Genomic DNA, 20,152 nt, shown 5'->3' with positions numbered 1-20,152 from the left:
TGTTGCTTGTTTAGAGAGTAGGGAGAGTTAGAAAAGGGTAGTAGATAGTCAGTTACATTTTCTGTTTGTTTAATTATACTGTACATAATAGATGGTAACTTGTGTTTTAAGGTTGCAAACCTAGATCCTAGTGGCTGCAGTTTATTGCTCTCTTCCTCTAGATTTCCCAATAACTCTACCGTACCCAGCCCTTGAGTTGAATCATCCTCTGGATTATTGGTATGGAAGTGTATGTGGGGATAATCAGGTTCTTTCTGAGACTATCAAACCTTTTAGTATTTGGCTGTATCATTGGCCTGAGAACTTGTGTCTGCAGATTCACATGTTGATATGAGCTCTTATTCTCCTAACACTCCAGGTATACTAGATGAGGATTGCTTTCCATGGTGCTTCCAGATTCCTTGTTTGCACATGGATCTTGTAATTGAGTGATCCGTCCCGGCCTACTGTGGTTTCTGCGATCCACCTTTGTTTGTCTGTGTAATTTCCAACAAGCACCAACTCTCCTCCGAAAACTCTGCTAACCTTGCTGTACTTGTCTTGGGCTCATTTCAGTTTGTACAACTGTATTAGTAGGTATCTGCCTGTAAATTAAGGGAATGTGGTGGCGCAGTGGTAATGTCACGACTTCAAATCCAGGGATCCAGCCAATTGCTCTGGGGGCATGGGTTCAAATCCCATTGTAGCAGCTGGTGGAATTTAAATTTAATGAATAGATATGGATTTGAAAGTAATGGTGACCGTGTGAAACTATCATTGATTGTCGGAAAAATCCACTTGATTCACTACTTCACGGTAGTATAGTGGTTAGCACTGTTGCTTCATAGCGGCAGGGGTCCTAGGTTTGATTCCCAGCCTGAGTCCGCACGTTCTCCGTGTCTGCGTGGGTTTCCTCTGGGTGCTCTGGTTTCCTCCCACAAGTCCCGAAAGAATTAGGTGAATTGGACATTCTGAATTCTCCCTCTGTGTACCCGAACAGGTGCCAGACTAGGGGATTTTCACAGTAACTTCATTGCCGTGTTAATGTAAGCCTACTTGTGACACTAATAAAGATTATTATTATGTCCTTTAGGGAAGGAAATCTGTCTATCCCAGTCTGGCCTACTTGTGACTCGAGAGCCACAGCTATACTGTTGACTCTTTTTTTTCTTTAATAAACAATTTTAATGAGGTATTTTTTGGCATTGTAAACAGTAGAATTACAGAACGAGAAAACAAAAGGACTGTTCAGTAAACGAAGTACATAGTGCAATTGCCGTAGCCCGCCCCACCCGGATCTGCCTAGTTGACCCCCTACACTACATCCCCCTAACCCCCCCCCCCCCCCCCCCCCCCCCCCCCCCTCCTGCTGACGATTAATTCTCCGCAAAGAAGTCAATGAATGGTTGCCACCTCCGGGCGAACCCTAACAACGACCCTCTCAAGGCAAACTTGATTTTCTCTAAGCCCTGGAAACTCGCCATGTCTGACACAGGCTTCTGACTTCAGGGGCTTTGAGTCCCTCCAAGCTAGAAGTATCCGTCTCCGGGCTACCAGGGAAGCAAAGGCCAAGACGTCGGCCTCTTTCTCCCCCTGGACTTCCGAGGCCTCTGAAACCCCAAAGATCGCCACCTCTGGACTCATTGCCACCCTCATGTTCAATACTCTAAACCTCACATCCTCGAACCCCTGCCAGTATCTCCTAAGTTTCCACAATGTGGGTGGACTGTCATTGTTGCTTTGTTCTTCACTGTAGCATGATAGACCGTCATGGTCGTCCTGCTGTGCACTGGAGCGCGGTAGACTGTCATAGTCTTCTTGCTGTTTACTTGAGCATGGCAGACTTGCATCGTCTGCCGCTAGTTGGTCAGAGGAGGTTGCTAGACCCTCATTGTCTTGTTCCTGCAAGGACTGCGCTCTGGAGTCTGCGTTTCTGCAATTGTGGAGTCTGTCCACGAGCTCGCTGCGGAGGCTTGTGACACTGGAGTCACGTCTTGTGTGTGCAAGGACTGCGCTCGGGGCTCTTGCGTTTCTTCTATCGTGGAGTCTGTCCACAAGCTCGCTGTGGAGGCTTGTGACACTGGAGTCACTTCTTGTTCGTGCACGTACTGCACTTTGGAGTCTTGCGTTTCTGCAATTGTGGAGTCTGTCCACGAGCTTGCTGTGGAGGCTTGTGACACTGGAGTCACTTCTTGTTCATGCAAGGACTGCGGTGTGGAGTCTTGCGTGTCTTCTTTCGTAGAGTCGGGAACCGTGAGCGGTGCGTGGACCACGCTCTGTGTGGCAGCAGGCCGCTCTCTGTGGGCTTGTACCGCTCTCTGTCTCTTGGTTTCAGGCCGCAGCATAATCCTGCACTCACGAGTCGGGATGTCGTATATGCTGGGCTAAAGATCCTCAAATCCGAAGAATGAATCCGCGTCTGCGTCAGATTCAGTACGGGGGTTGCCAATGTGCAACACGTCTAGTTACGGTTCGGATTTGGTATTGGGATAGCCTCCCAAGGTGAAAGGTTTGTGCGAGTCGTGGTCTTCTAGGACCATATCATCACTGTTTGCGTCGGAGCTGGCATTGGGCTCGCGAGGTCCAGAGAAAATGTAAAGGTCGGTTTTCGCAGTATTCAAGGCGCGTAGGAAGTGATTGTGCATGCGCAGATCGCTGTTCCTTTATCGATGGCCGTTTTTGTGATTGCGCATGCGCGGCGCCTTGCGCATGTGCAAACGGACCTTCCCGTTCTGCGTGCTTCCCGCGCAACTGCGCAAGTGCAGTCCCTTTAGAAAGATGGCCACCGATCAAAACTGTTCTCTGCTCTGAGATCTCGGCATCGTGGTGAGTACTGGCGCTTCTCTTACCTTTTCTTGCTGGTTGGAGTGTGGTTTCCTCACAGTATTTGCCGAATTTGTCCAGGACTGCCTGGAAGTCGCTCCTGTTTTGCCCTTTGGAGAACTTGAATTTTAAAAAGATTTCTTCTGCTGTGGCACCGGCTATGGTGAGGAGAAACTCTGTCCTTTCAGCATCGGCCACGTCTTCTAGTTAGGCTGCCACCAGTAAGATTTCAAACTTTTGCTGGAATGCCCGCCAGTTTTCGCGGAGATCGCTGTGGCACTGGAGCTGCTGCGGAACCCAGATCTCGAACATCTTGCCTGGGTATCGTTGCTGGTTGTCACTTTATGCTGAGGTATGGCTATATGGATTGAAACAGTTCAGTCCTGGTACCATGATTTGTTCTGTTGTCAGTGTAACATAAGCGGCGTTCTTGTGGTGCACTTGACAAAGGAAGGTTCAGACGGGAGATAACGTCAACACGTTTATTAAACTATTTACACTTCTATTACTCGGGTTTGACACTACTGCTAATCCTACTATAGCTACCCAGACTGACTAGCCAGTTGCTCCAATCCACGTGGTGGGTGTAATATCGAATCAACCCTGTCTCTGTACTCACTGACTGTCTCCACTGGAAAGAGGCAGATCATGTGTGTGGTGTCCTTTATATATGGGTTGGTGTAATGTCCCCCCTGTGGTCGTGTCACCTCCTTGTGTATCGTGAATGTCTATTGGTCGTGTCCTATCTACTTGATCTATTGGTTGAGTGTGTGTGATGTCTTTGGTGTTCCCTCTAGTGTCTAGCTAGCCTACATGTATTTACATTGATGCACATCACCACACTTCCAACCCTCTGAAGCCCTCAGAGCAATTGCCAGCAGCTCTATAGCTAGCGCAAACAGCAGTGGGGAGAGGGGGCACCCCTGTCTTGTCCCGGGGTGCAGTCTAAAATAGTCGGAAGTCGTCCTGTTTGTCCTCCCACTCACCTCCGGGGCCTAATATAGCAGCCTGACCCAGTCGATGAAACCCACTCCAAATCCAAACCGTCCCAGCACCTCCCATAAGTAGTCCCACTCTACCCGGTCAAATGCCTTCTCCGCGTCCATTGCCGCCACTACCTCCACCTCCTTTCCCTCTGGGGGCATCATGATCACATTAAGCAATCTTATATTCGCTACCAGTTGCCTACCTTTAATGAACCCTGTTTGATCCTCCCTAATAACACTCAGCACACAATCCTCAATCGCAGTGTCCAAAAGCTTTGCCAGCAGTTTAGCATCCACGTTAAGAAGGGAAATCGGCCTATAAGACCCACACGGCTCCGGGTTCTTGTCCCATTTTAAAATCAAGGAGATGGTAGCCTGCGACATTGTCTGGGGCAGCACCCCCTTGCCTCATTAAAAACTTTGACCAGCAGCGGCCCCAATATCTCGGAGAAGTTTTTATAAAATTCAACCGGGTACCCATCCGGCCCCGGGGCTTTACCTGACTGCATGGTCTATAAGCCCTCAAATATCTCCTCAGCTCCGATCGGGGTGCCCAGCCCTTCTATTAACTCCCTAGCCACTTTTGGGAATGTCAGGCCATCTAAGAAGCATCTCATCCCCTCCGGCCCTGCGGGGGCTCCGAGCTATAGAGTCTGCTATAAAAGTCCTTGAAAGCCCTGTTCACACCCGCCGCATCCCCTACAAAGTTACCGCCTCCATCCACCACTTTACCTATTGCTCTAGCCGTCTCCCTCTTTCTGAGCTGCTGAGCCAGCATCCTGCTGGCTTTCTCCCCATGTTCATATACCGCACCCATCGTCTTTCTGAGCTGCTCCACTGCCTTACCCGTGGACACCACCCCAAACTCCGCCTGCAGCCTCCTCCGCTCCCTCAAGAGCTCTGCACTCTGGGTCCCCGCATACCTCCTGTCAATCTGCAGGATCTCTGCTAACAGTCGGTCCGTTTCTGCCCTGACCGTCTTGTCTCTGTGAGCCCGGATTGAAATCAGTTCCCCTCTCACCACTGCCTTGAGTGCCTCCCACACCACCGCTGCTGAGACTTGCCCCATATCGTTGACCTGCAGGTAGTTTTGTATTCACTTCCTCACCCTTTCGCACACATCTTCGTCCACCAGCAGTCCCACATCCAGCCTTCACTGCGGGCGCTGGAAGCTCTCTTCACTCACCTGTAGCTCCACCCAATGCTCCATGAACTCCCTCAGCTCTTTTCCCATTGCTGGCACTCTGCCCGTTTTTGAGCACGACCGGTCCAGGCCTCGATCAATAACTGTATTGAAGTCCCCTCCCATAACCAGCTTGTGGGAATCCAGGTCGGGTATCTTTCCCAGCACCTTCTTTATGAAATCCGCATCATCCCAGTTTGGCGCATATATGTTGACCAGGACCACCTTCCTCCCTTCCAGCTTACTGCTAACCATAACGTAGCGACCTCCCCCGTCCGAAACAATACTTCCCACCTCAAACTGCACCCGCTTGTTCACCAGAATCGCGTCCCCCCCCTGGTCTTAGTATCTAGCCCTGAGTGGAATATCTGACTAAACCAGCTCTTCCTCAACCTCATCTGGTCCGCTACCTTCAGGTGAGTCTCCTGCAACATTATCACATCCGCCTTTAAAGCTCGAAGATGCGCGAACACCTTTGCCCGCTTCACCGGCCCATTTAGCCCTCTAACGTTCCACGTGACCAGCCTAGTTGGGGGGCACCCCCCCCCCCCCCCCCCCCGCCCCATTGCCGGTCAGCCATCCCCTTTCCTGGGCCTGCCCTGTGCCTCTGTGGCGCCGCCTCCTGGCAGCGCCCATCCCTAACCTCTCCTCCGCTTCTAAAATCAAATCCCTCTCTCGTCAGCCGAACAACCCCCGCCCCCCCCTAGCAATAACTCTCTGTAACCTAACCCCATCCCTAATTTGATTGTATACAAACCCCCCCACTGTGCTCCCGCAGACTAGCTCACCCAGCTAGCCTGGTGGCCCACGGCTCCGGCGCCAGCATGTCTCCCACCTATTATTGCCTACCTGCCCTCCCCTGCCTATCGAAACCATCGCCCTCATCAACCCAGCCCTGACAACCGCCCAATTTAAGAAACAGACGCCAACCAAAGTCAGTGTAAAGAAAAACAAAGCCAAACTCTCGCCATAATATAGATCAAAGTGATACTACTCAAAATAATACGAAGTTAAAAATCCCCACCACCATCCCCCTCACAACACAGAAAACCCACCGAAATTGAATAATTAAAAAAAAACTACTTTCTCCTTCTTCAACAAAACACAGTTATCGAAGAGAAAAAGCCAAGAACGACAATGAACGAACGAATAAATCAGTGCTAACAGCATTTAAAATGAACAGGAAAAACAGTTTCTCAAACTTAGAGCAGAATGTTCTCAAGTTGGCACCAGTCCTTTCCTCCTGGCGAATTCCATAGCATCCTCCTGGCGAACTCCATAGCGTCCTCGGGCGACTCAAAGTAATGATGTTGGTCCTCATGCGTAACCCAAAGTCGCGCCGGATACAACAGTCCGCACTTAACCTGCTTCTTGAACAGGATCGACTATACTTACCTGGCAGGGGTGAAACCATGATCAAAAAGGTGGTTCGCCCAGGACGAGGCTAGCCCATTGCACTTCGGGTGTGCTGACGCCTGTGATGTCCCCCAAATGCGGGATACTCGACTGCAAAATTTGTGGTAGTGGGGGACTGCGTTCGCGCTTAAAAAAAAAAAAAAAAAAGAACAGGATCGACTTGACTTGATTAAAGCCTGCCCTCCTCTTGGCCACCTCCACGCATAAATCTTGGTACACCCACAAAATGCTGTTGTCCCACTTACTGCTCCGCGGGCGCTTGGCCCACTGGAGAATGCGCTCCTTATCCAGGTACTTGTGGAACCTGACCACCATTGCCCGAGGGGGATCTCCCTGCTGCGGCTTCCTCGCCAGCGCTCTGTACCCCGATCCACCTCCAACGGTCGGGGGGAAAGCCCCATCTCCCAGCAGCTTCTGGAACATGTCCGCCACAAACTCCCCGGCATCAGCCCCCTCCGGGTGGCAACAATCCTTGGGTTTTGCCTACGGGACCTGTTCTCCAAATCCTCTACCTGTTCCAGCAGCCTTTTTTGCCGGTCCCTCAGCATCCCCACCTCCATCCCCACCTCCATCTCCACCGCCATCTGGTGTTCCTCCTGTTAAGCTAATACCTTCTCCAGTTTCTGGATCGTCCGGTCCTGACCACCTGGCCTCCACTCCATCCTCTCCACCGTTTCCTTAATTGGGTCCAGACATTCCAGTTTCTGTCTGGCGAAGCCTTCCCGGATGACCTGCATCAGCTCCTCCGTTGATGGTTTGGCCGAAGCCCCAGGGGTCTGGACACCGGCCATCTTGTCCTGTGATGCAGCCAACACCCAGCTCGAGCCTGTCTTTTTGTTTCTTCCCTTTCGATCCCTTGGCTCTCTGTTCCATAAACCAATATATACGACAGACACTTGTTCACTGCTTCTTCAAGTCCAGCGCTTAAAAACGCAAAAAAAGTCAGGGGGAAAGGTCCGAATGTCTCACCAGAGCGGGAGACACCAAATGTGCGACCTACCCCCTCATAGTTGCCACCGGAAATGATCTTGTTGACTCTTAACTGTCTTTAGAAATAGCTTAGCACATCACTCAGTTCAAGGGCAGTTGGGGATGGGCTATAAATGCTGGCCTTACCAGTGACACTAACATCCCCTGAAAGAATAAAAGATGAACAAGGTTCGCAACATGGTGGTGCAGTGGCTAGCACTGCTGCCTCAGGGCGCCAAGGTCCCAGGTTCGATCCCGGCTCTGGATCACTGTCCGTGTGGAGTTTGCACATTTTCCCCGTGTTTGCGTGGGTTTCGCCCCCACAACCCAAAGATGTGTAGGGTAGGTGGATTGGCCACACTAAATTGCCCCTTAATTGGGGAAAAATTAATTGGGTACTCTAAATTTGAAAAAAAGAACAAGGTGGACAGAGATTCGCTGGTGACAAAAATAGTGTTTCTGTAAGCTAATACAATTTTGTCTAGCTTGGTCTGGATTGAACCTCCGTCCTTGCTTGCTGCTTGCATTGTCTGTTTAGGTGCATGAACAAAAAGCTTTGCTTGTCCATTTGTGCTTAGATGAGATGGCACACTGAACTGCTTCATTTGCATGAACTATTGAAATTCCTCCAACATGAATTTTTTTTTTTTTTTTTTTGAAATATATTTTATTGAAGTTTTTCAAACAAAGATTTTCCGTTTTTACAACTTAATAAAGGAGTATACATTAAATGTTATTTAAATAATATATTAAACTAACAACAGATGGAAAAAGAAATAAACAAAAAGCAAATATCAACAACTAACTAAGAAAAAAAAACAAGAACACGTAATAATCCCCCCCCCCCTGTTGCTGCTGCTGTCTTTTCTGTTTTTCCATTATCGTTCCGCGAGATAGTCAAGGAACGGTTGCCACCGCCTGGTGAACCCCTGAGCCGATCCTCTTAACGCATATTTTATTCGTTCCAGTCTTATGAACCCTGCCATGTCGTTTATCCAGGCCTTCACGCCCGGGGGCTTCGCTTCTTTCCACATAAGTAGAATCCTTCGCCGGGCTACTAGGGACGCAAAGGCCAAGACGTCGGCCTCTTTTGCCTCCTGCACTCCCGGTTCTTCTGCAACCCCCAGCTTGGTTTGACCCAGACCCCCACCACCTTTGAGATCACTCTTGCCACACCCTCCCAGAACTCATGCAGTGTCGGACACGACCAGAACATGAGTGTGGTTCGTCGAGCTTCCCGAGCACCTCCCACACCCCAAAAAACCTGCTCAGTCTTGCTCCCGTCATATGCGCTCTATGTAGAACCTTAAATTGAATCAGGCTAAGCCTGGCACACGAGGACGAGGAATTTACCCTACTTAGGGCATCTGCCCACAGCCCCTCCTCAATCTCTTCCCCCAGCTCCTCTTCCCATTTTCCCTTCAGCTCCTCTACCATCGCCTCCCCCTCGTCTCGCATCTCCCTGTATATTTCGGACACTTTACTTTCTCCAACCCATGCCCCCGAAATCACTCTACCCTGGACGCCTTGCGTTGGGAGCCGCGGAAATTCCCTCACCTGTTGCCTCGTAAATGCCCTCACTTGCATGTATCGGAAAGCATTCCCTGGTGGCAACTTATATTTTTCTTCCAATGCTCCCAAACTCTCAAACGTCCCATCCAAAAACAGGTCCTTCAGCTTCCTAATTCCTGCTCGCTGCCAACATTGAAATCCCCCATCTATCCTCCCCTGGACGAACCTGTGGTTATTCCTTATCGGGGACCACACCGAGGCACTCGTCACTCCCCTATGTCGTCTCCACTGCCCCCAGATCTTCAAGGTCGCCACCACCACTGGGTTTGTGGTGTACCTTTTCGGGAAGAACGGTAGTGGCGCCGTCGCCAGCGCTTTTAGGCTCGTTCCCTTACAGGACGCCGTCTCCAACCTTTTCCACGCCGCACCTTCTTCTTCCCTCATCCACTTACAGACCATCGACACATTGGCGGCCCAATAGTAGTCACTCAGACTCGGCAGTGCCAATCCCCCTCTGCCCCTACTGCGCTGCAGGAACCCCCTCTTTACCCTCGGGGTCTTTCCCGCCCACACACAGCTCATAATGCTCCTGTCTATTTTTTTAAAGAAGGCCTTTGTAATCAGGATGGGGAGGCACTGAAACATGAAAAGAAACCTCCGGAGGACCACCATTTTAACCGCCTGTACTCTGCCCGCCAATGACGGGCACCATATCCCACCTCTTGAAGTCCTCCACCGTCTGCTCTACCAATCGCGTCAGGTTAAGTTTATGTAGGGTTCCCCAGTTCCTGGCCACCTGAATCCCCAGGTATCGAAAATTCCTTGCTACTCTCCTCAGCGGCAGAGCATCTATCCCCCTGCCCTGTTCCCCGGGGTGCATCACAAAAAGCTCGCTCTTTCCCATGTTTAATTTGTATCCCGAAAACTCTCCAAACTCCCTGAGTATCTGCATTACCTCTGGCATCCCCTCTACCGGGTCCGCCACATATAGCAGCAAATCGTCTGCATATATTGACACTCGATGTTCCTCTCCCCCTCTAAGCACCCCCCTCCACTTCTTAGAGTCCCTCAGCGCTATGGCCAATGGTTCAATTGCCATCGCGAACAGTAACGGGGACAGGGGGCACCCTTGTCTTGTACCCCTATGTAATCAAAAGTATCCCGATCTTTGCCTGTTTGTAACGACGCTTGCCACCGGGGCCGCGTACAAGAGTCTAACCCATCTGATGAACCCCTCCCCGAACCCAAATCTCTTCAGCACCTCCCACAAATAGTCCCACTCCACCCTATCCAATGCCTTCTCTGCATCCATCGCCACCACTATCTCTGCCTCCCCCTCCGGTGGGGGCATCATCATCACCCCCAGCAACCTTCGTACATTGGCATTCAATTGTCTCCCCTTAACAAACCCTGTCTGGTCGTCATGTACCACCCCTGGGACACAATCCTCTATCCTTGTCGCCATCACTTTGGCCAGCAGTTTGGCGTCTACGTTTAGGAGGGAGATGGGCCTGTATGACCCGCACTGCAGCGGGTCTTTGTCCCGTTTCAGGATTAGCGATATCGTCGCCTCCGACATTGTCGAGGGTAATGTCCCCCTTTCCTTAGCCTCATTAAAGGTTCTCGCCAAAAGCGGGGCCAACAGGTCCATATATTTCCTATAAAATTCCACCGGGAACCCATCTGGTCCCGGGGCCTTCCCTGCTTGCATGCTCCCAATTCCTTTGATCACCTCATCCACCTCAATCTGCGCCCCCAGACCTGCCACCTCCTGCCCCTCCACCCTCGGGAACTCTAGCTGGTCCAAAAAGTGTCTCATTCCCTCTTTCCCCTCCGGGGGTTGGGACTTGTACAGCCTCTCATAGAATGTCTTGAACACCTTGTTCACTTTCCCTGCTCTCTGCTCCATTTTTCCCGTTTCGCCTCTAACTCCACCAATCTCTCTCGCCGCCCCCCTCTTCCAAAGTTGTTGGGCCAGCAGCCGGCTCGCCTTTTCCCCATATTCATATTGTATTCCCTGTGCCTTCCTCCACTGTGTCTCTGCCTTTCCCGTGGTCAGCAGGTCAAACTCCGTCTGTAATCTTCGTCTTTCCCTGTATAGCCCTTCGTCTGGGGTCTCCACATACTTCCTATCCACCCTCAAAATTTCCCCTACTAATCTCTCTCTTTCTTTACCCTCTTGTTTCCCCTTGTGGGCTCTGATGGAAATCAGCTCTCCTCTAACCACCGCCTTCAACGCTTCCCATACTACTCCCACCTGGACCTCCCCATCGTCATTGACCTCCAGGTATCTTTCGATACATCCCCTCACCCTTCCGCATACCCCCTCGTCCGCCAGTAGTCCCATGTCTAATCGCCAGAGTGGCCGCTGGTCCCTTTCCTCTCCTAGTTCCAGCTCCACCCAATGCGGAGCATGATCTGAAACGGCTATGGCCGAGTACTCCGTTCCTGCCACTTTCGGGATCAGTACCCTTCCCAAAACAAAAAAGTCTATCCGGGAATATACTTTGTGGACGTGGGAGAAAAAGGAAAACTCTTTACCCATCGGTCTGGCGAATCTCCACGGATCTACTCCCCCCATTTGCTCCATGAACCCCTTAAGCACCTTGGCCGCTGCCGGCCTACTCCCGGTCCTGGACCTGGACCAGTCCAGCCCTGGGTCAAGCACTGTGTTAAAGTCCCCCCCCCCCCCCATTAACAAGTTTCCCACCTCCAGGTCCGGGATACATCCCAGCATTCGCTTCATGAATCCCGCGTCATCCCAGTTCGGGGCATATACGTTCACCAGCACAACCGCCTCACCCTGCAATCTGCCACTCACCATCACATACCTGCCCCCACTATCCACCACTATGGTCTTAGCCTCGAATGATACACGTTTCCCCACCAGTATTGCCACCCCTCTGTTTTTCGTGTCCAACCCTGAGTGGAATACCTGTCCCACCCATCCTTTCCTTAGTCTAACCTGATCCGCCAACTTCAGGTGCGTCTCCTGGAGCATAACTACGTCCGCCTTCAGTCTCTTTAAGTGCGCAAACACCCTTGCCCTCTTAATCGGCCCATTTAAACCTCTCTCATTCCACATGATCAGCCGGGTTGGGGGGCCATTTACCCCCCCCTCGTCGACTAGCCATCCCCTTTTTTAAACCATCTCCTCACCCAGGTCTCACGCACCCGTCTGTCCCCCAGACGGCGCCCTCCCCGTCCCGACCACTTCGTCTCGTATCAGCTCCCCCTTACTCTCAGCAGCAGCAACCCAGTTAATCCCCCCCCCCCAGATCCCCCTCTAGCTTGATTACTCCCCCATATTGCTTCCGCAAGTCAGCTAACTCTGGCTGACCTCGGCTTCCCCCGTTCATCCTTTGACCTCCCTGCGTGTGAGACTCCCTTCCTTCCTGCGCCTTTTTTCCCGCCATAGTTTCCATAGCGCGGGAAAATACCCGTGCCTTCCTCTCGGCCCCGCCCCTAATGGCACAGTTCCCTCATTCCCCTTCCCTGTCCCCTTTTCCACCGGCGCCCATATTTCTTCATGTCCCCCACATTGGGGGGAGAAAAATTCCCCGTCCAACATTATTATACATTAGCCCTCCCCTCTCCCCACTTTACATTTCTGTGCCACCACCTCGCTACCCCTCTCCGGGCAATTTCTCAAGTCTAGTCCAATTTCTCTTCCTGAATAAATGTCCATGCCTCCGCCGCCGTCTCAAAGTAGTGGTGTTTGCCCTGATGCGTGACCCACAATCTCGCCGGCTGCAGCATCCCAAATTTGACTTTCTTCCTATGGAGCACCGCCTTGGCCCGGTTAAAACTCGCCCTCCTTCTCGCCACCGCCGCACTCCAGTCTTGATACACTCGTATCACTGCGTTCTCCCACTTGCTACTCCGTGTCTTCTTAGCCCAGCTCAGGACCATCTCCCTGTCCCTGTAGCGATGGAACTTCACCACCATTGCTCTTGGTGTTTCCCCTGCCTTTGGTCTTCTCATGAGGACCCGGTACGCTCCCTCCACTTCCAGGGGACCCGTTGGGTCTTCGGCTCCCATTAGAGTATGGAGCATCGTACTCACATACGCCCCAGCATCAGCTCCCTCTGTTCCTTTGGGGAGACCTAAAATCCGTAGGTTCTTCCTCCTCGAGCTGTTCTCCAGGGCTTCCAGCCTTTCTATGCACCTCTTGTGTAGTGCCTCGTGCATCTCTGTTTTTACCTCCAGGCCCTGTATCTCGTCTTCGTTCTCGGCTGCCTTTGCCTTCACTCCACAGAGCTCCATCGCCTGGACCTTCTGTGTTTCCTTTAGTCCCTCGATTGCCAGTAACATCGGCGCCAGCACCTCTTTCTTGAGCTCCTCCACACATCGTCGGAGGAACTCCTGCTGTTCCGGGCCCCATACCATCTGGGGTCCCTCTGCCGCCATCTTGCTTCTCCCTTCTCTTCTCTGCCGCTGCTCCAAAGGATCCTCCGCAATCTGGCCACTACTGTCGCTCCTTTCCATCCACACCCGGGGGGGACTCCTTCCTTTTGTCACCTGGCCGCAAAAAATTTCTGTTGGGGCTCCCGATAAGAGCCCAAAAGTCCGTTGAAACGGGAGGTGCCGAAACGTGCGGCTTAGCTGGTCATCGCCGCAACCGGAAGTCCCCCTCCAACATGAATTGACTACCATTTTCAGACGCTAAAATCTGAGGTTGTCCACACAACAGACTGTGCAAAGTATATGTTTTCAGATCCTGAACAAGAAGCCAACTATTTCCAATTTGTAGAACTGTGCAGAAATGTTACTGCACCACAAACTGAAGCACCTCTGTTCAGATGAGGGTTCTGGGACCTACTGACTCTTCAGACAGACCTGGCTCCTCTCATTAACTATATCATCTGTGCTGAAAGCATACGGCATTCCTTTGTCTCTTCTTACAAGATGTCCCTTTACTTGTTTAGCCAGGACCAAACACAATACCCATCGTAAATTATCTGCACCCCAGGGATCCTTTAAACCTAAACAATATTCCATTAGCTATCTGTAAACCAGCAAATAGTTCTTAAGATATATTAGCAGAACATTTAACCTGCAAATCAATGATTACCTGACTTTTATGACATCTTAACCATTACTCTAGCAGTCATACTGTCTATGCATCTTAACCCAGGTTTCAATAACATTACTGCAAAAAAATATATAAATGTAACATGATGTCAAGCTCTTCAACAAAGTATCCAGAAAGGACCTGCAAAATTAACATTGACTCATTCCTAAGGTGAGGAAGTAGGTATTCAAGGGTGTAAATATTCCTGTGTAGGATTGTTCCATATGAGTTGTCATGGTCCATACGCTTTAGAACACAGTTTAATCTGAGACCACCCGACCTAATTTCTTGTGCTGGATCTCATCTTCCCGACTCCCAGATAACCTTCATGTCACTCAGTTAAAACAGTGCTGCACAGCTCCACATGAGAATTCCATGCTCTTGGGCACCAGGCCTCACTCCTCTAAGTGTGTTAGCACTCTGTCTAGGTTTGTCATGTGCTGTTCTTGCGACCGACCTGTGACTCAATATGTAGACAAGCTCAGTGAGTGGGCAAAAATCTGGCAAATCCATTTTAGCAGGAAGAATAAAAAAAAGCCAAATGGTGAGAGATTGTGGAGCTCTGAGGTGCAGAGGAATCTGGATGTCCTAATGCATGAATCACAAAGGGTGATAGATGCAGCAAGTTCATTAGGAAAGCTAATAGAGTGTCATCATTATATTGTGAGGACAATTGATTACAAAGTAGGGAGATTATGCTTCAGTTGTACAGGGTATCGGTGAGACCACATCTGGGGTACTTGTACTCTTTTGTTCTCCTTATTTCAGGAAAGATGTAAATTTGAAGCAGTTCGGAGAAGGTTTACTCGAGTAATTCCAGGAATGGGTGGCTTGGTTGCCTTCTGCGGAAAGGTGGGGCAGGTTAGGTTTGATCGGAACCTTTAAGATCCTGAGGGGTATTAAAAGGGTGTATCCGGGTGGAGAGGATGTTTCCTGTTGTCAGAGAATCTAGAACTGGAGGGTCACTGTTTAAAAATAAGGGAGTTTCTCATTTAAGATGGAGATGAGGTGAATTCTTTTCTGAGGGTGGTTCATCTCTGGAATTCTTTTCCTCAAAGGGTACTGAATCCAAAGAATCCCTGTAGTGCAGAAGGAAGTAATTTGTCCATCGGATCTGTGCTGACCCCCTGAAAGAGCATTCCACCAGGCCCTATCCCCACAACCCCACCTAATCTACACATCTTTGGACTGGGAGGAAACCAGAGCACTTGGAGGAAAGCCCATGCAGACATTGGGAGAAAGTGCAAACTCCACACAGACTGTCACCCAAGGCTGGAATTGAACCCTACACCCTGGTGCTGTGAGGCAGCAGTGCTAACCACTGTGCCACCGTGCCGTGGAAGCAGAATTTTAAAATAGTTTCAAGGCAGAACTAGATAGACTCTTGATTGACAAGGAGATGAAAGGTTATCGGGAGTAGGCAGGAATGTGGGAGTTGAAGTTACAATTCGGTCAACCATGATCTCATTCAATGGTGGAACAATCTCGAGAGGCCGGGTGGCCTACTCCTGCCCCGAATTAAAATGTTTCATCCATGTATATATGCTCCCCAGGTATTCTTTGAAGTACCTTTTCAATTGCATTCTGCCAGATAGCTGATGTAGTTGTAAAACCGTACACCAATGTATTCTTTTGGACCAGACCTTAATGTTGGAAAGGATCAAGTACTGCTCTGGCTCTTCATCTAGTGCTTACTGATTGCAGGCATTTGCTTGGTCTAATATGGAAAAACTACTCCACACAAACTTTAAACTATGTACACTGTTCAGTGACCCCATTGTACCATCGAGTGCAATGGGTGAGTCTTGTGAGAGTCCCAAATGGGGCTCCGTGCAGGGCTGGGGGCCGATCCCGAGTCTCTTGACTGCCTCTGCCTGGCGAGAGCCAGATCCGCATATTTAAATTGATTTAATTATTCATTTAAATACCAGGACGCCGGATTCACCCGGTGCCCTGGACTCAACACCCGCGCCTGGGAGCGGGGTGCCTTTTAGTACTAGTCCACACAAACATGGACCAGGCATAACGGCACCTTGGGGGGTGGGGGGGGGGGGGGGGGGGCTGCTTGTTGACCATTGGAGACCCCGGGGTGGTCGGGGACAGGGCAGGATGTTATCCTGGCACCTGGGCACCATGGCACTGTCAGGCTGGCACCCTGGCGGTGCCACCCCGCTAAATGCGTCCGACAGGGGACTTAATTTTAAGTCCTGCTGAATTGCACCCATATCTATTCATGGCTGCAACTGAGTTCAGTATCTGGTGAATGGTATTGTACCATATCATTCCTTTTTGCAAACAAAACCATGCCTGAACTCCACTCAAGACACCGGATATTTGGAGATAAATCAACTCTGTTCCACTTGCCCCTTAGTTGCAAAAGGAGCTTTGTTGTGACTCTGTTGTATCTTTTCACAGCCATCTTTGCTTGACATACAAGAGCTAATTTCCTGTCAAACAATTTCAAGTGCTTCTCCAATCTATTCGGGAAACCTATGTATTTCTCCCTTTTTTTGCAGACCTACCCAGAGGCACCCACTTTAGTTACTTCCAACGAACCTCTACCCAGTAAATGCACTTTGTAGACTCTGCAACACACGCACTCAGTTCATCTTTGAAGTTGACATATCTAACCTTCATCTTCACCTTTCCAGTTGGCTTGATACCTTCCTATCTGAAACTGACAAATGTAGGCAAGTGAGCGAGCTGGCTTCAAAGAAGACCCAATGTACAATTATTACACTGGATTTATGATCAACTTCCATGTTAACAACCTTGTTCTCTGTTGGAGTTACTATTATCCCTTTGTCAAAACTTGCATCATACACCTTCAACTTATCGAGGCGTTTTCATCGGTACCAACATTTTCACCTGTACCATTATCCAGTTTGGAAATGTCTTTATTTGCACCCTGTTGTTGTTCACCTTAGTGTTGCCTCTGATCACTTGAGGTTCTGTTGTGCCTGTGAATCTTTTTTTAGGCTACAGCATTTCCTCTGGCTTTTTAGCACTGTCTGCAAGTAGCTAATTCTTTTGATGTAAAAAGCATAATTTTGCCTGTCACAGCTGCTCCTCTTATTCTACGAATAGCTTGGCGGTTTTTCATTCTTAAAAAATAAATTTAGAGTACTCAATTATTTTTTTCCAATTAAGGGGTAATTTAGTGTGGCCAATCCACCTTCACTGCACATCTTTGGGTTGTGGAGGTGAGACCTACCAGTCACGGGAAGAATGTGCAAACTCCACACGGGCAGTGACTTGGGGCCGGGATCAAACCCGGGTCCTCGGGGCCGTGAGGCAGCAGTGCTAACCACTGCACCACCGTGCCGCTCCTGGTTTTTCATACTTAATGGTTACCATGGTGTTTCATCCTCCCTGCACAAAAGTAACTCTTGTCTACAGTGGTTCAGTTCTATCATCAGTCTACCTTGACACTGGTCCAGATTTTGGAGATGTCTATTTTATGTCTCTCACTCAAGGCCGTTGCAGTCTGTTGTTGAAAACTCACCACTATTCTTAGAATTCCCCCTATACCAAAAAGGGTCGAGATTCTAAATGGTGAACAGGGATTCTCACTCCCTGACTCCGAAGTAGGCTAATAACCAACGTTTCAGGTTAAAACTTTTAAGTTATTTTATTATTATATATATTTTTCTTTTAAAAGATGCAATCACTATCTTTACAGAAAAGTAAAAAGATTTTGCTTCTGGATCCTTCTGGTTGGTTGATGGGACCTTCAGGCCCAACTTGACAATCAATCTTCTTTTTAAAATCTGGTCTTCTTTAGATGTATTCGCTGGTGAGCTTGGTTGCTATGTCCTATCTTTCCCATGTACCGAGCTGTGAGAGCTGGCTCTGCTGGCTGTCTCTGAGCTGACTCTGCCTCCTCTTTAAATTCCGGTCTTCCTTAGATGTATTAGCTGTTTTAGCTTGGCTACTTGGCTCTGTCCCATGACCGAGCTGACTGCAAGCTGACTCTGCTTGCTTCTCTTGTACCTTCTCTGCCTCTCTCTCTCCCTCTGGTTCTGGTAATTCCTGCTCTGGTCTCTGGGTTTATATATTTTTCTCGCAGTTATTAAGTTTTTAATGACTTTATTGTAAAGTAACTTTTATTTCCCTTGAATTGTAAAAGGTACGTTTCATCTGAATACTTAGTCTAATACGACTAAGTATTCATTTTGGGCATGGCCTCAGCCCTCAGATCTGATTACATTGTCCTTTGTGATGTTCAAAGGTCCTTTGTGATATTCAAAAATGCTTTGGTTTCAGTAGGGGTGTGAATTTTGGTTTGGTTCCTGTCATTTCTATAGTTTTATTTTCCAATTGTGTCCCCAGCTCATAATTTTGACTTTGATTTTGGCTTTAAATTATGTTTCTCGTAGACTGATAGTCTCCAATTTTCTTTTAATTTACCTGGTGTTGGCAGAATTTCACACCTACATATTTGTCTCCCTAGTCATTCTTTTCTATCTGCTGATTTTACATCAATGAAGGTGTGAATCATTGCTTTTAGCGTAATGCTAAAAATCCATTTGGTTATGACTTGAAAAGTTTACATTTATCACCTAACTCAAGTGAAACCCTCATCCATGCTTTTTCAGATGGTTAATTTCAATGAAGGTGTGAGCCATTGTTTTTAGCTTCATACAAAAATCCTGCTTGGGAGAAGGAATCTGCATTTTATAATCCTGCTCTTTGCAGCTGCTATTAATCCTTCGTGGGATCTTTCCCTCCATTCTCATGTTTCTTAAATCAGGTATTGCCAGACTTCCACGTTTCAAATGCCACATCTTTCCATGTTATCAATTACAAGTCATATTATCATGAAGCAATTGCAGGATTGTGGTGAAGTTTTTTGGTCATCGAAATCTTTGGAGCAAAATCCACAGAAGCTTGTGATTTACTGAATAAAATCCTTTGGTGACGGTAATGCCCCCCCATCAATACTATTTACAATCTACCTGACAGTGACTATTTACCCCATCAAAGATCATCTGCCCTCTGGTGTGAGTATTAAATACTGTCTAGATGGAAAACACTTTATCCTCAATTGTCTCCATGCCAAAACTAAACCGGCCACCATAGTTGCACATGGTCTTTGGTATGCAGCCATCCCCGAACAGGCAAGGCGACTAGGGGCTTTTCACAGTAACTTCATTGAAGCCTACTTGTGACAATAAGAGATTATTATTATCAACTGCAATGTTATTGCTGCCCCTTGTTCCGCACTGTAACCAATCACTGTTTGTCGATGTACCATTTGTCAGTGTTCTCTGTTGATTATTCTCTTTGTCTACTATGTACGTACTGTGTATGTTCCCTCGGCCACAGAAAAATACTTTTCACTGTACTTTGGTACATGTGACAAATCAAATCAATCAATCACCAGATTTGCAAGTCGCTCTTGATCTTCAATTCTGCACAAAATAAACTTGATTTATCCTTGAATGTTGCCAAAACAAAACTCGGATATAAAGGCACACCTGTTCAGTCCAATATTCCAGCTCCCAGATATGTGTAAAGAGAGACTCTGGAATATGTTGAGCACGTCCCATATATTGGCCGCCACGACTATCAAAAGGCCCCCATTGATTTGGAGATCGAACACCGGATCAGCTGTGACAGCTCAACCTTCCACAAAGTACTGCAGTGAGTCTATGACAAGAAAGACTGTTGCAAGCCAACAAAAGTTCTATTATGTAGAGCACTTGTCATCACCACACTCCTGTATTGCAGTGAGACCTATCAAAGACACATAGTGTGAGAGAACTTTTATCAGCAAAGTCTCTGCTATATCTTCCAGATCTATGGAAGGACTGTCTCTCAAATGTTGTCTTTCCTGAAGCCTGTGCCATAAACACTTGGGCAAAACTCCTGCAAAGTCAGCTTTGATGGATGAAGTATCGTCCTGATGGCAGAAAAGCACTTTCCTCACCAGGTCCCATTTTCTAAAATCTGAAATGGCCTGTGTTCCGGGGAGGACAAAAAAAGATGGATACTCCAAAGCTGTCTTTGAAGTGTGGGTATCTTGACATTAATGACTGCAAGGAGCTTGCTGCCAATGGGTTCAGAGCAGTGTCACCTTGCCCATCAAACCGCATCGTGCTTTGTGTCAAACATCTCATTGATGAGGTAGAATATCGACAGAAAAGGAGGCAAACCCTGCACTCTCATCCCACAACATGATGGGACGTCCTGCCTCATGTGCCCGAA

At 48.7% G+C, this 20,152-nt stretch overlaps 1 protein-coding gene and 1 non-coding gene across 4 annotated transcripts in view; both read left to right on the top strand.

Moving 5' to 3' along the window:
- The window catches only part of LOC140394759 (disco-interacting protein 2 homolog A-like), a 372,914-nt gene that overhangs the window by 82,509 nt on the left and 270,253 nt on the right, over positions 1–20,152 (top strand). The gene's annotated exons all lie outside the window — the stretch shown is intronic.
- On the top strand, positions 6,359–6,518 carry LOC140408020 (U1 spliceosomal RNA). Its single transcript, XR_011939969.1, has one exon. It is a non-coding gene; the product is annotated as a U1 spliceosomal RNA (small nuclear RNA).

This window comes from Scyliorhinus torazame, chromosome 2, assembly GCF_047496885.1.
Source record: "Scyliorhinus torazame isolate Kashiwa2021f chromosome 2, sScyTor2.1, whole genome shotgun sequence".
Taxonomy (NCBI): Eukaryota; Metazoa; Chordata; class Chondrichthyes; order Carcharhiniformes; family Scyliorhinidae; genus Scyliorhinus; species Scyliorhinus torazame.
The sequence above is the reverse complement of the archived record's forward strand: the minus strand, read 5'-3'. Positions and strand labels throughout refer to the sequence as shown.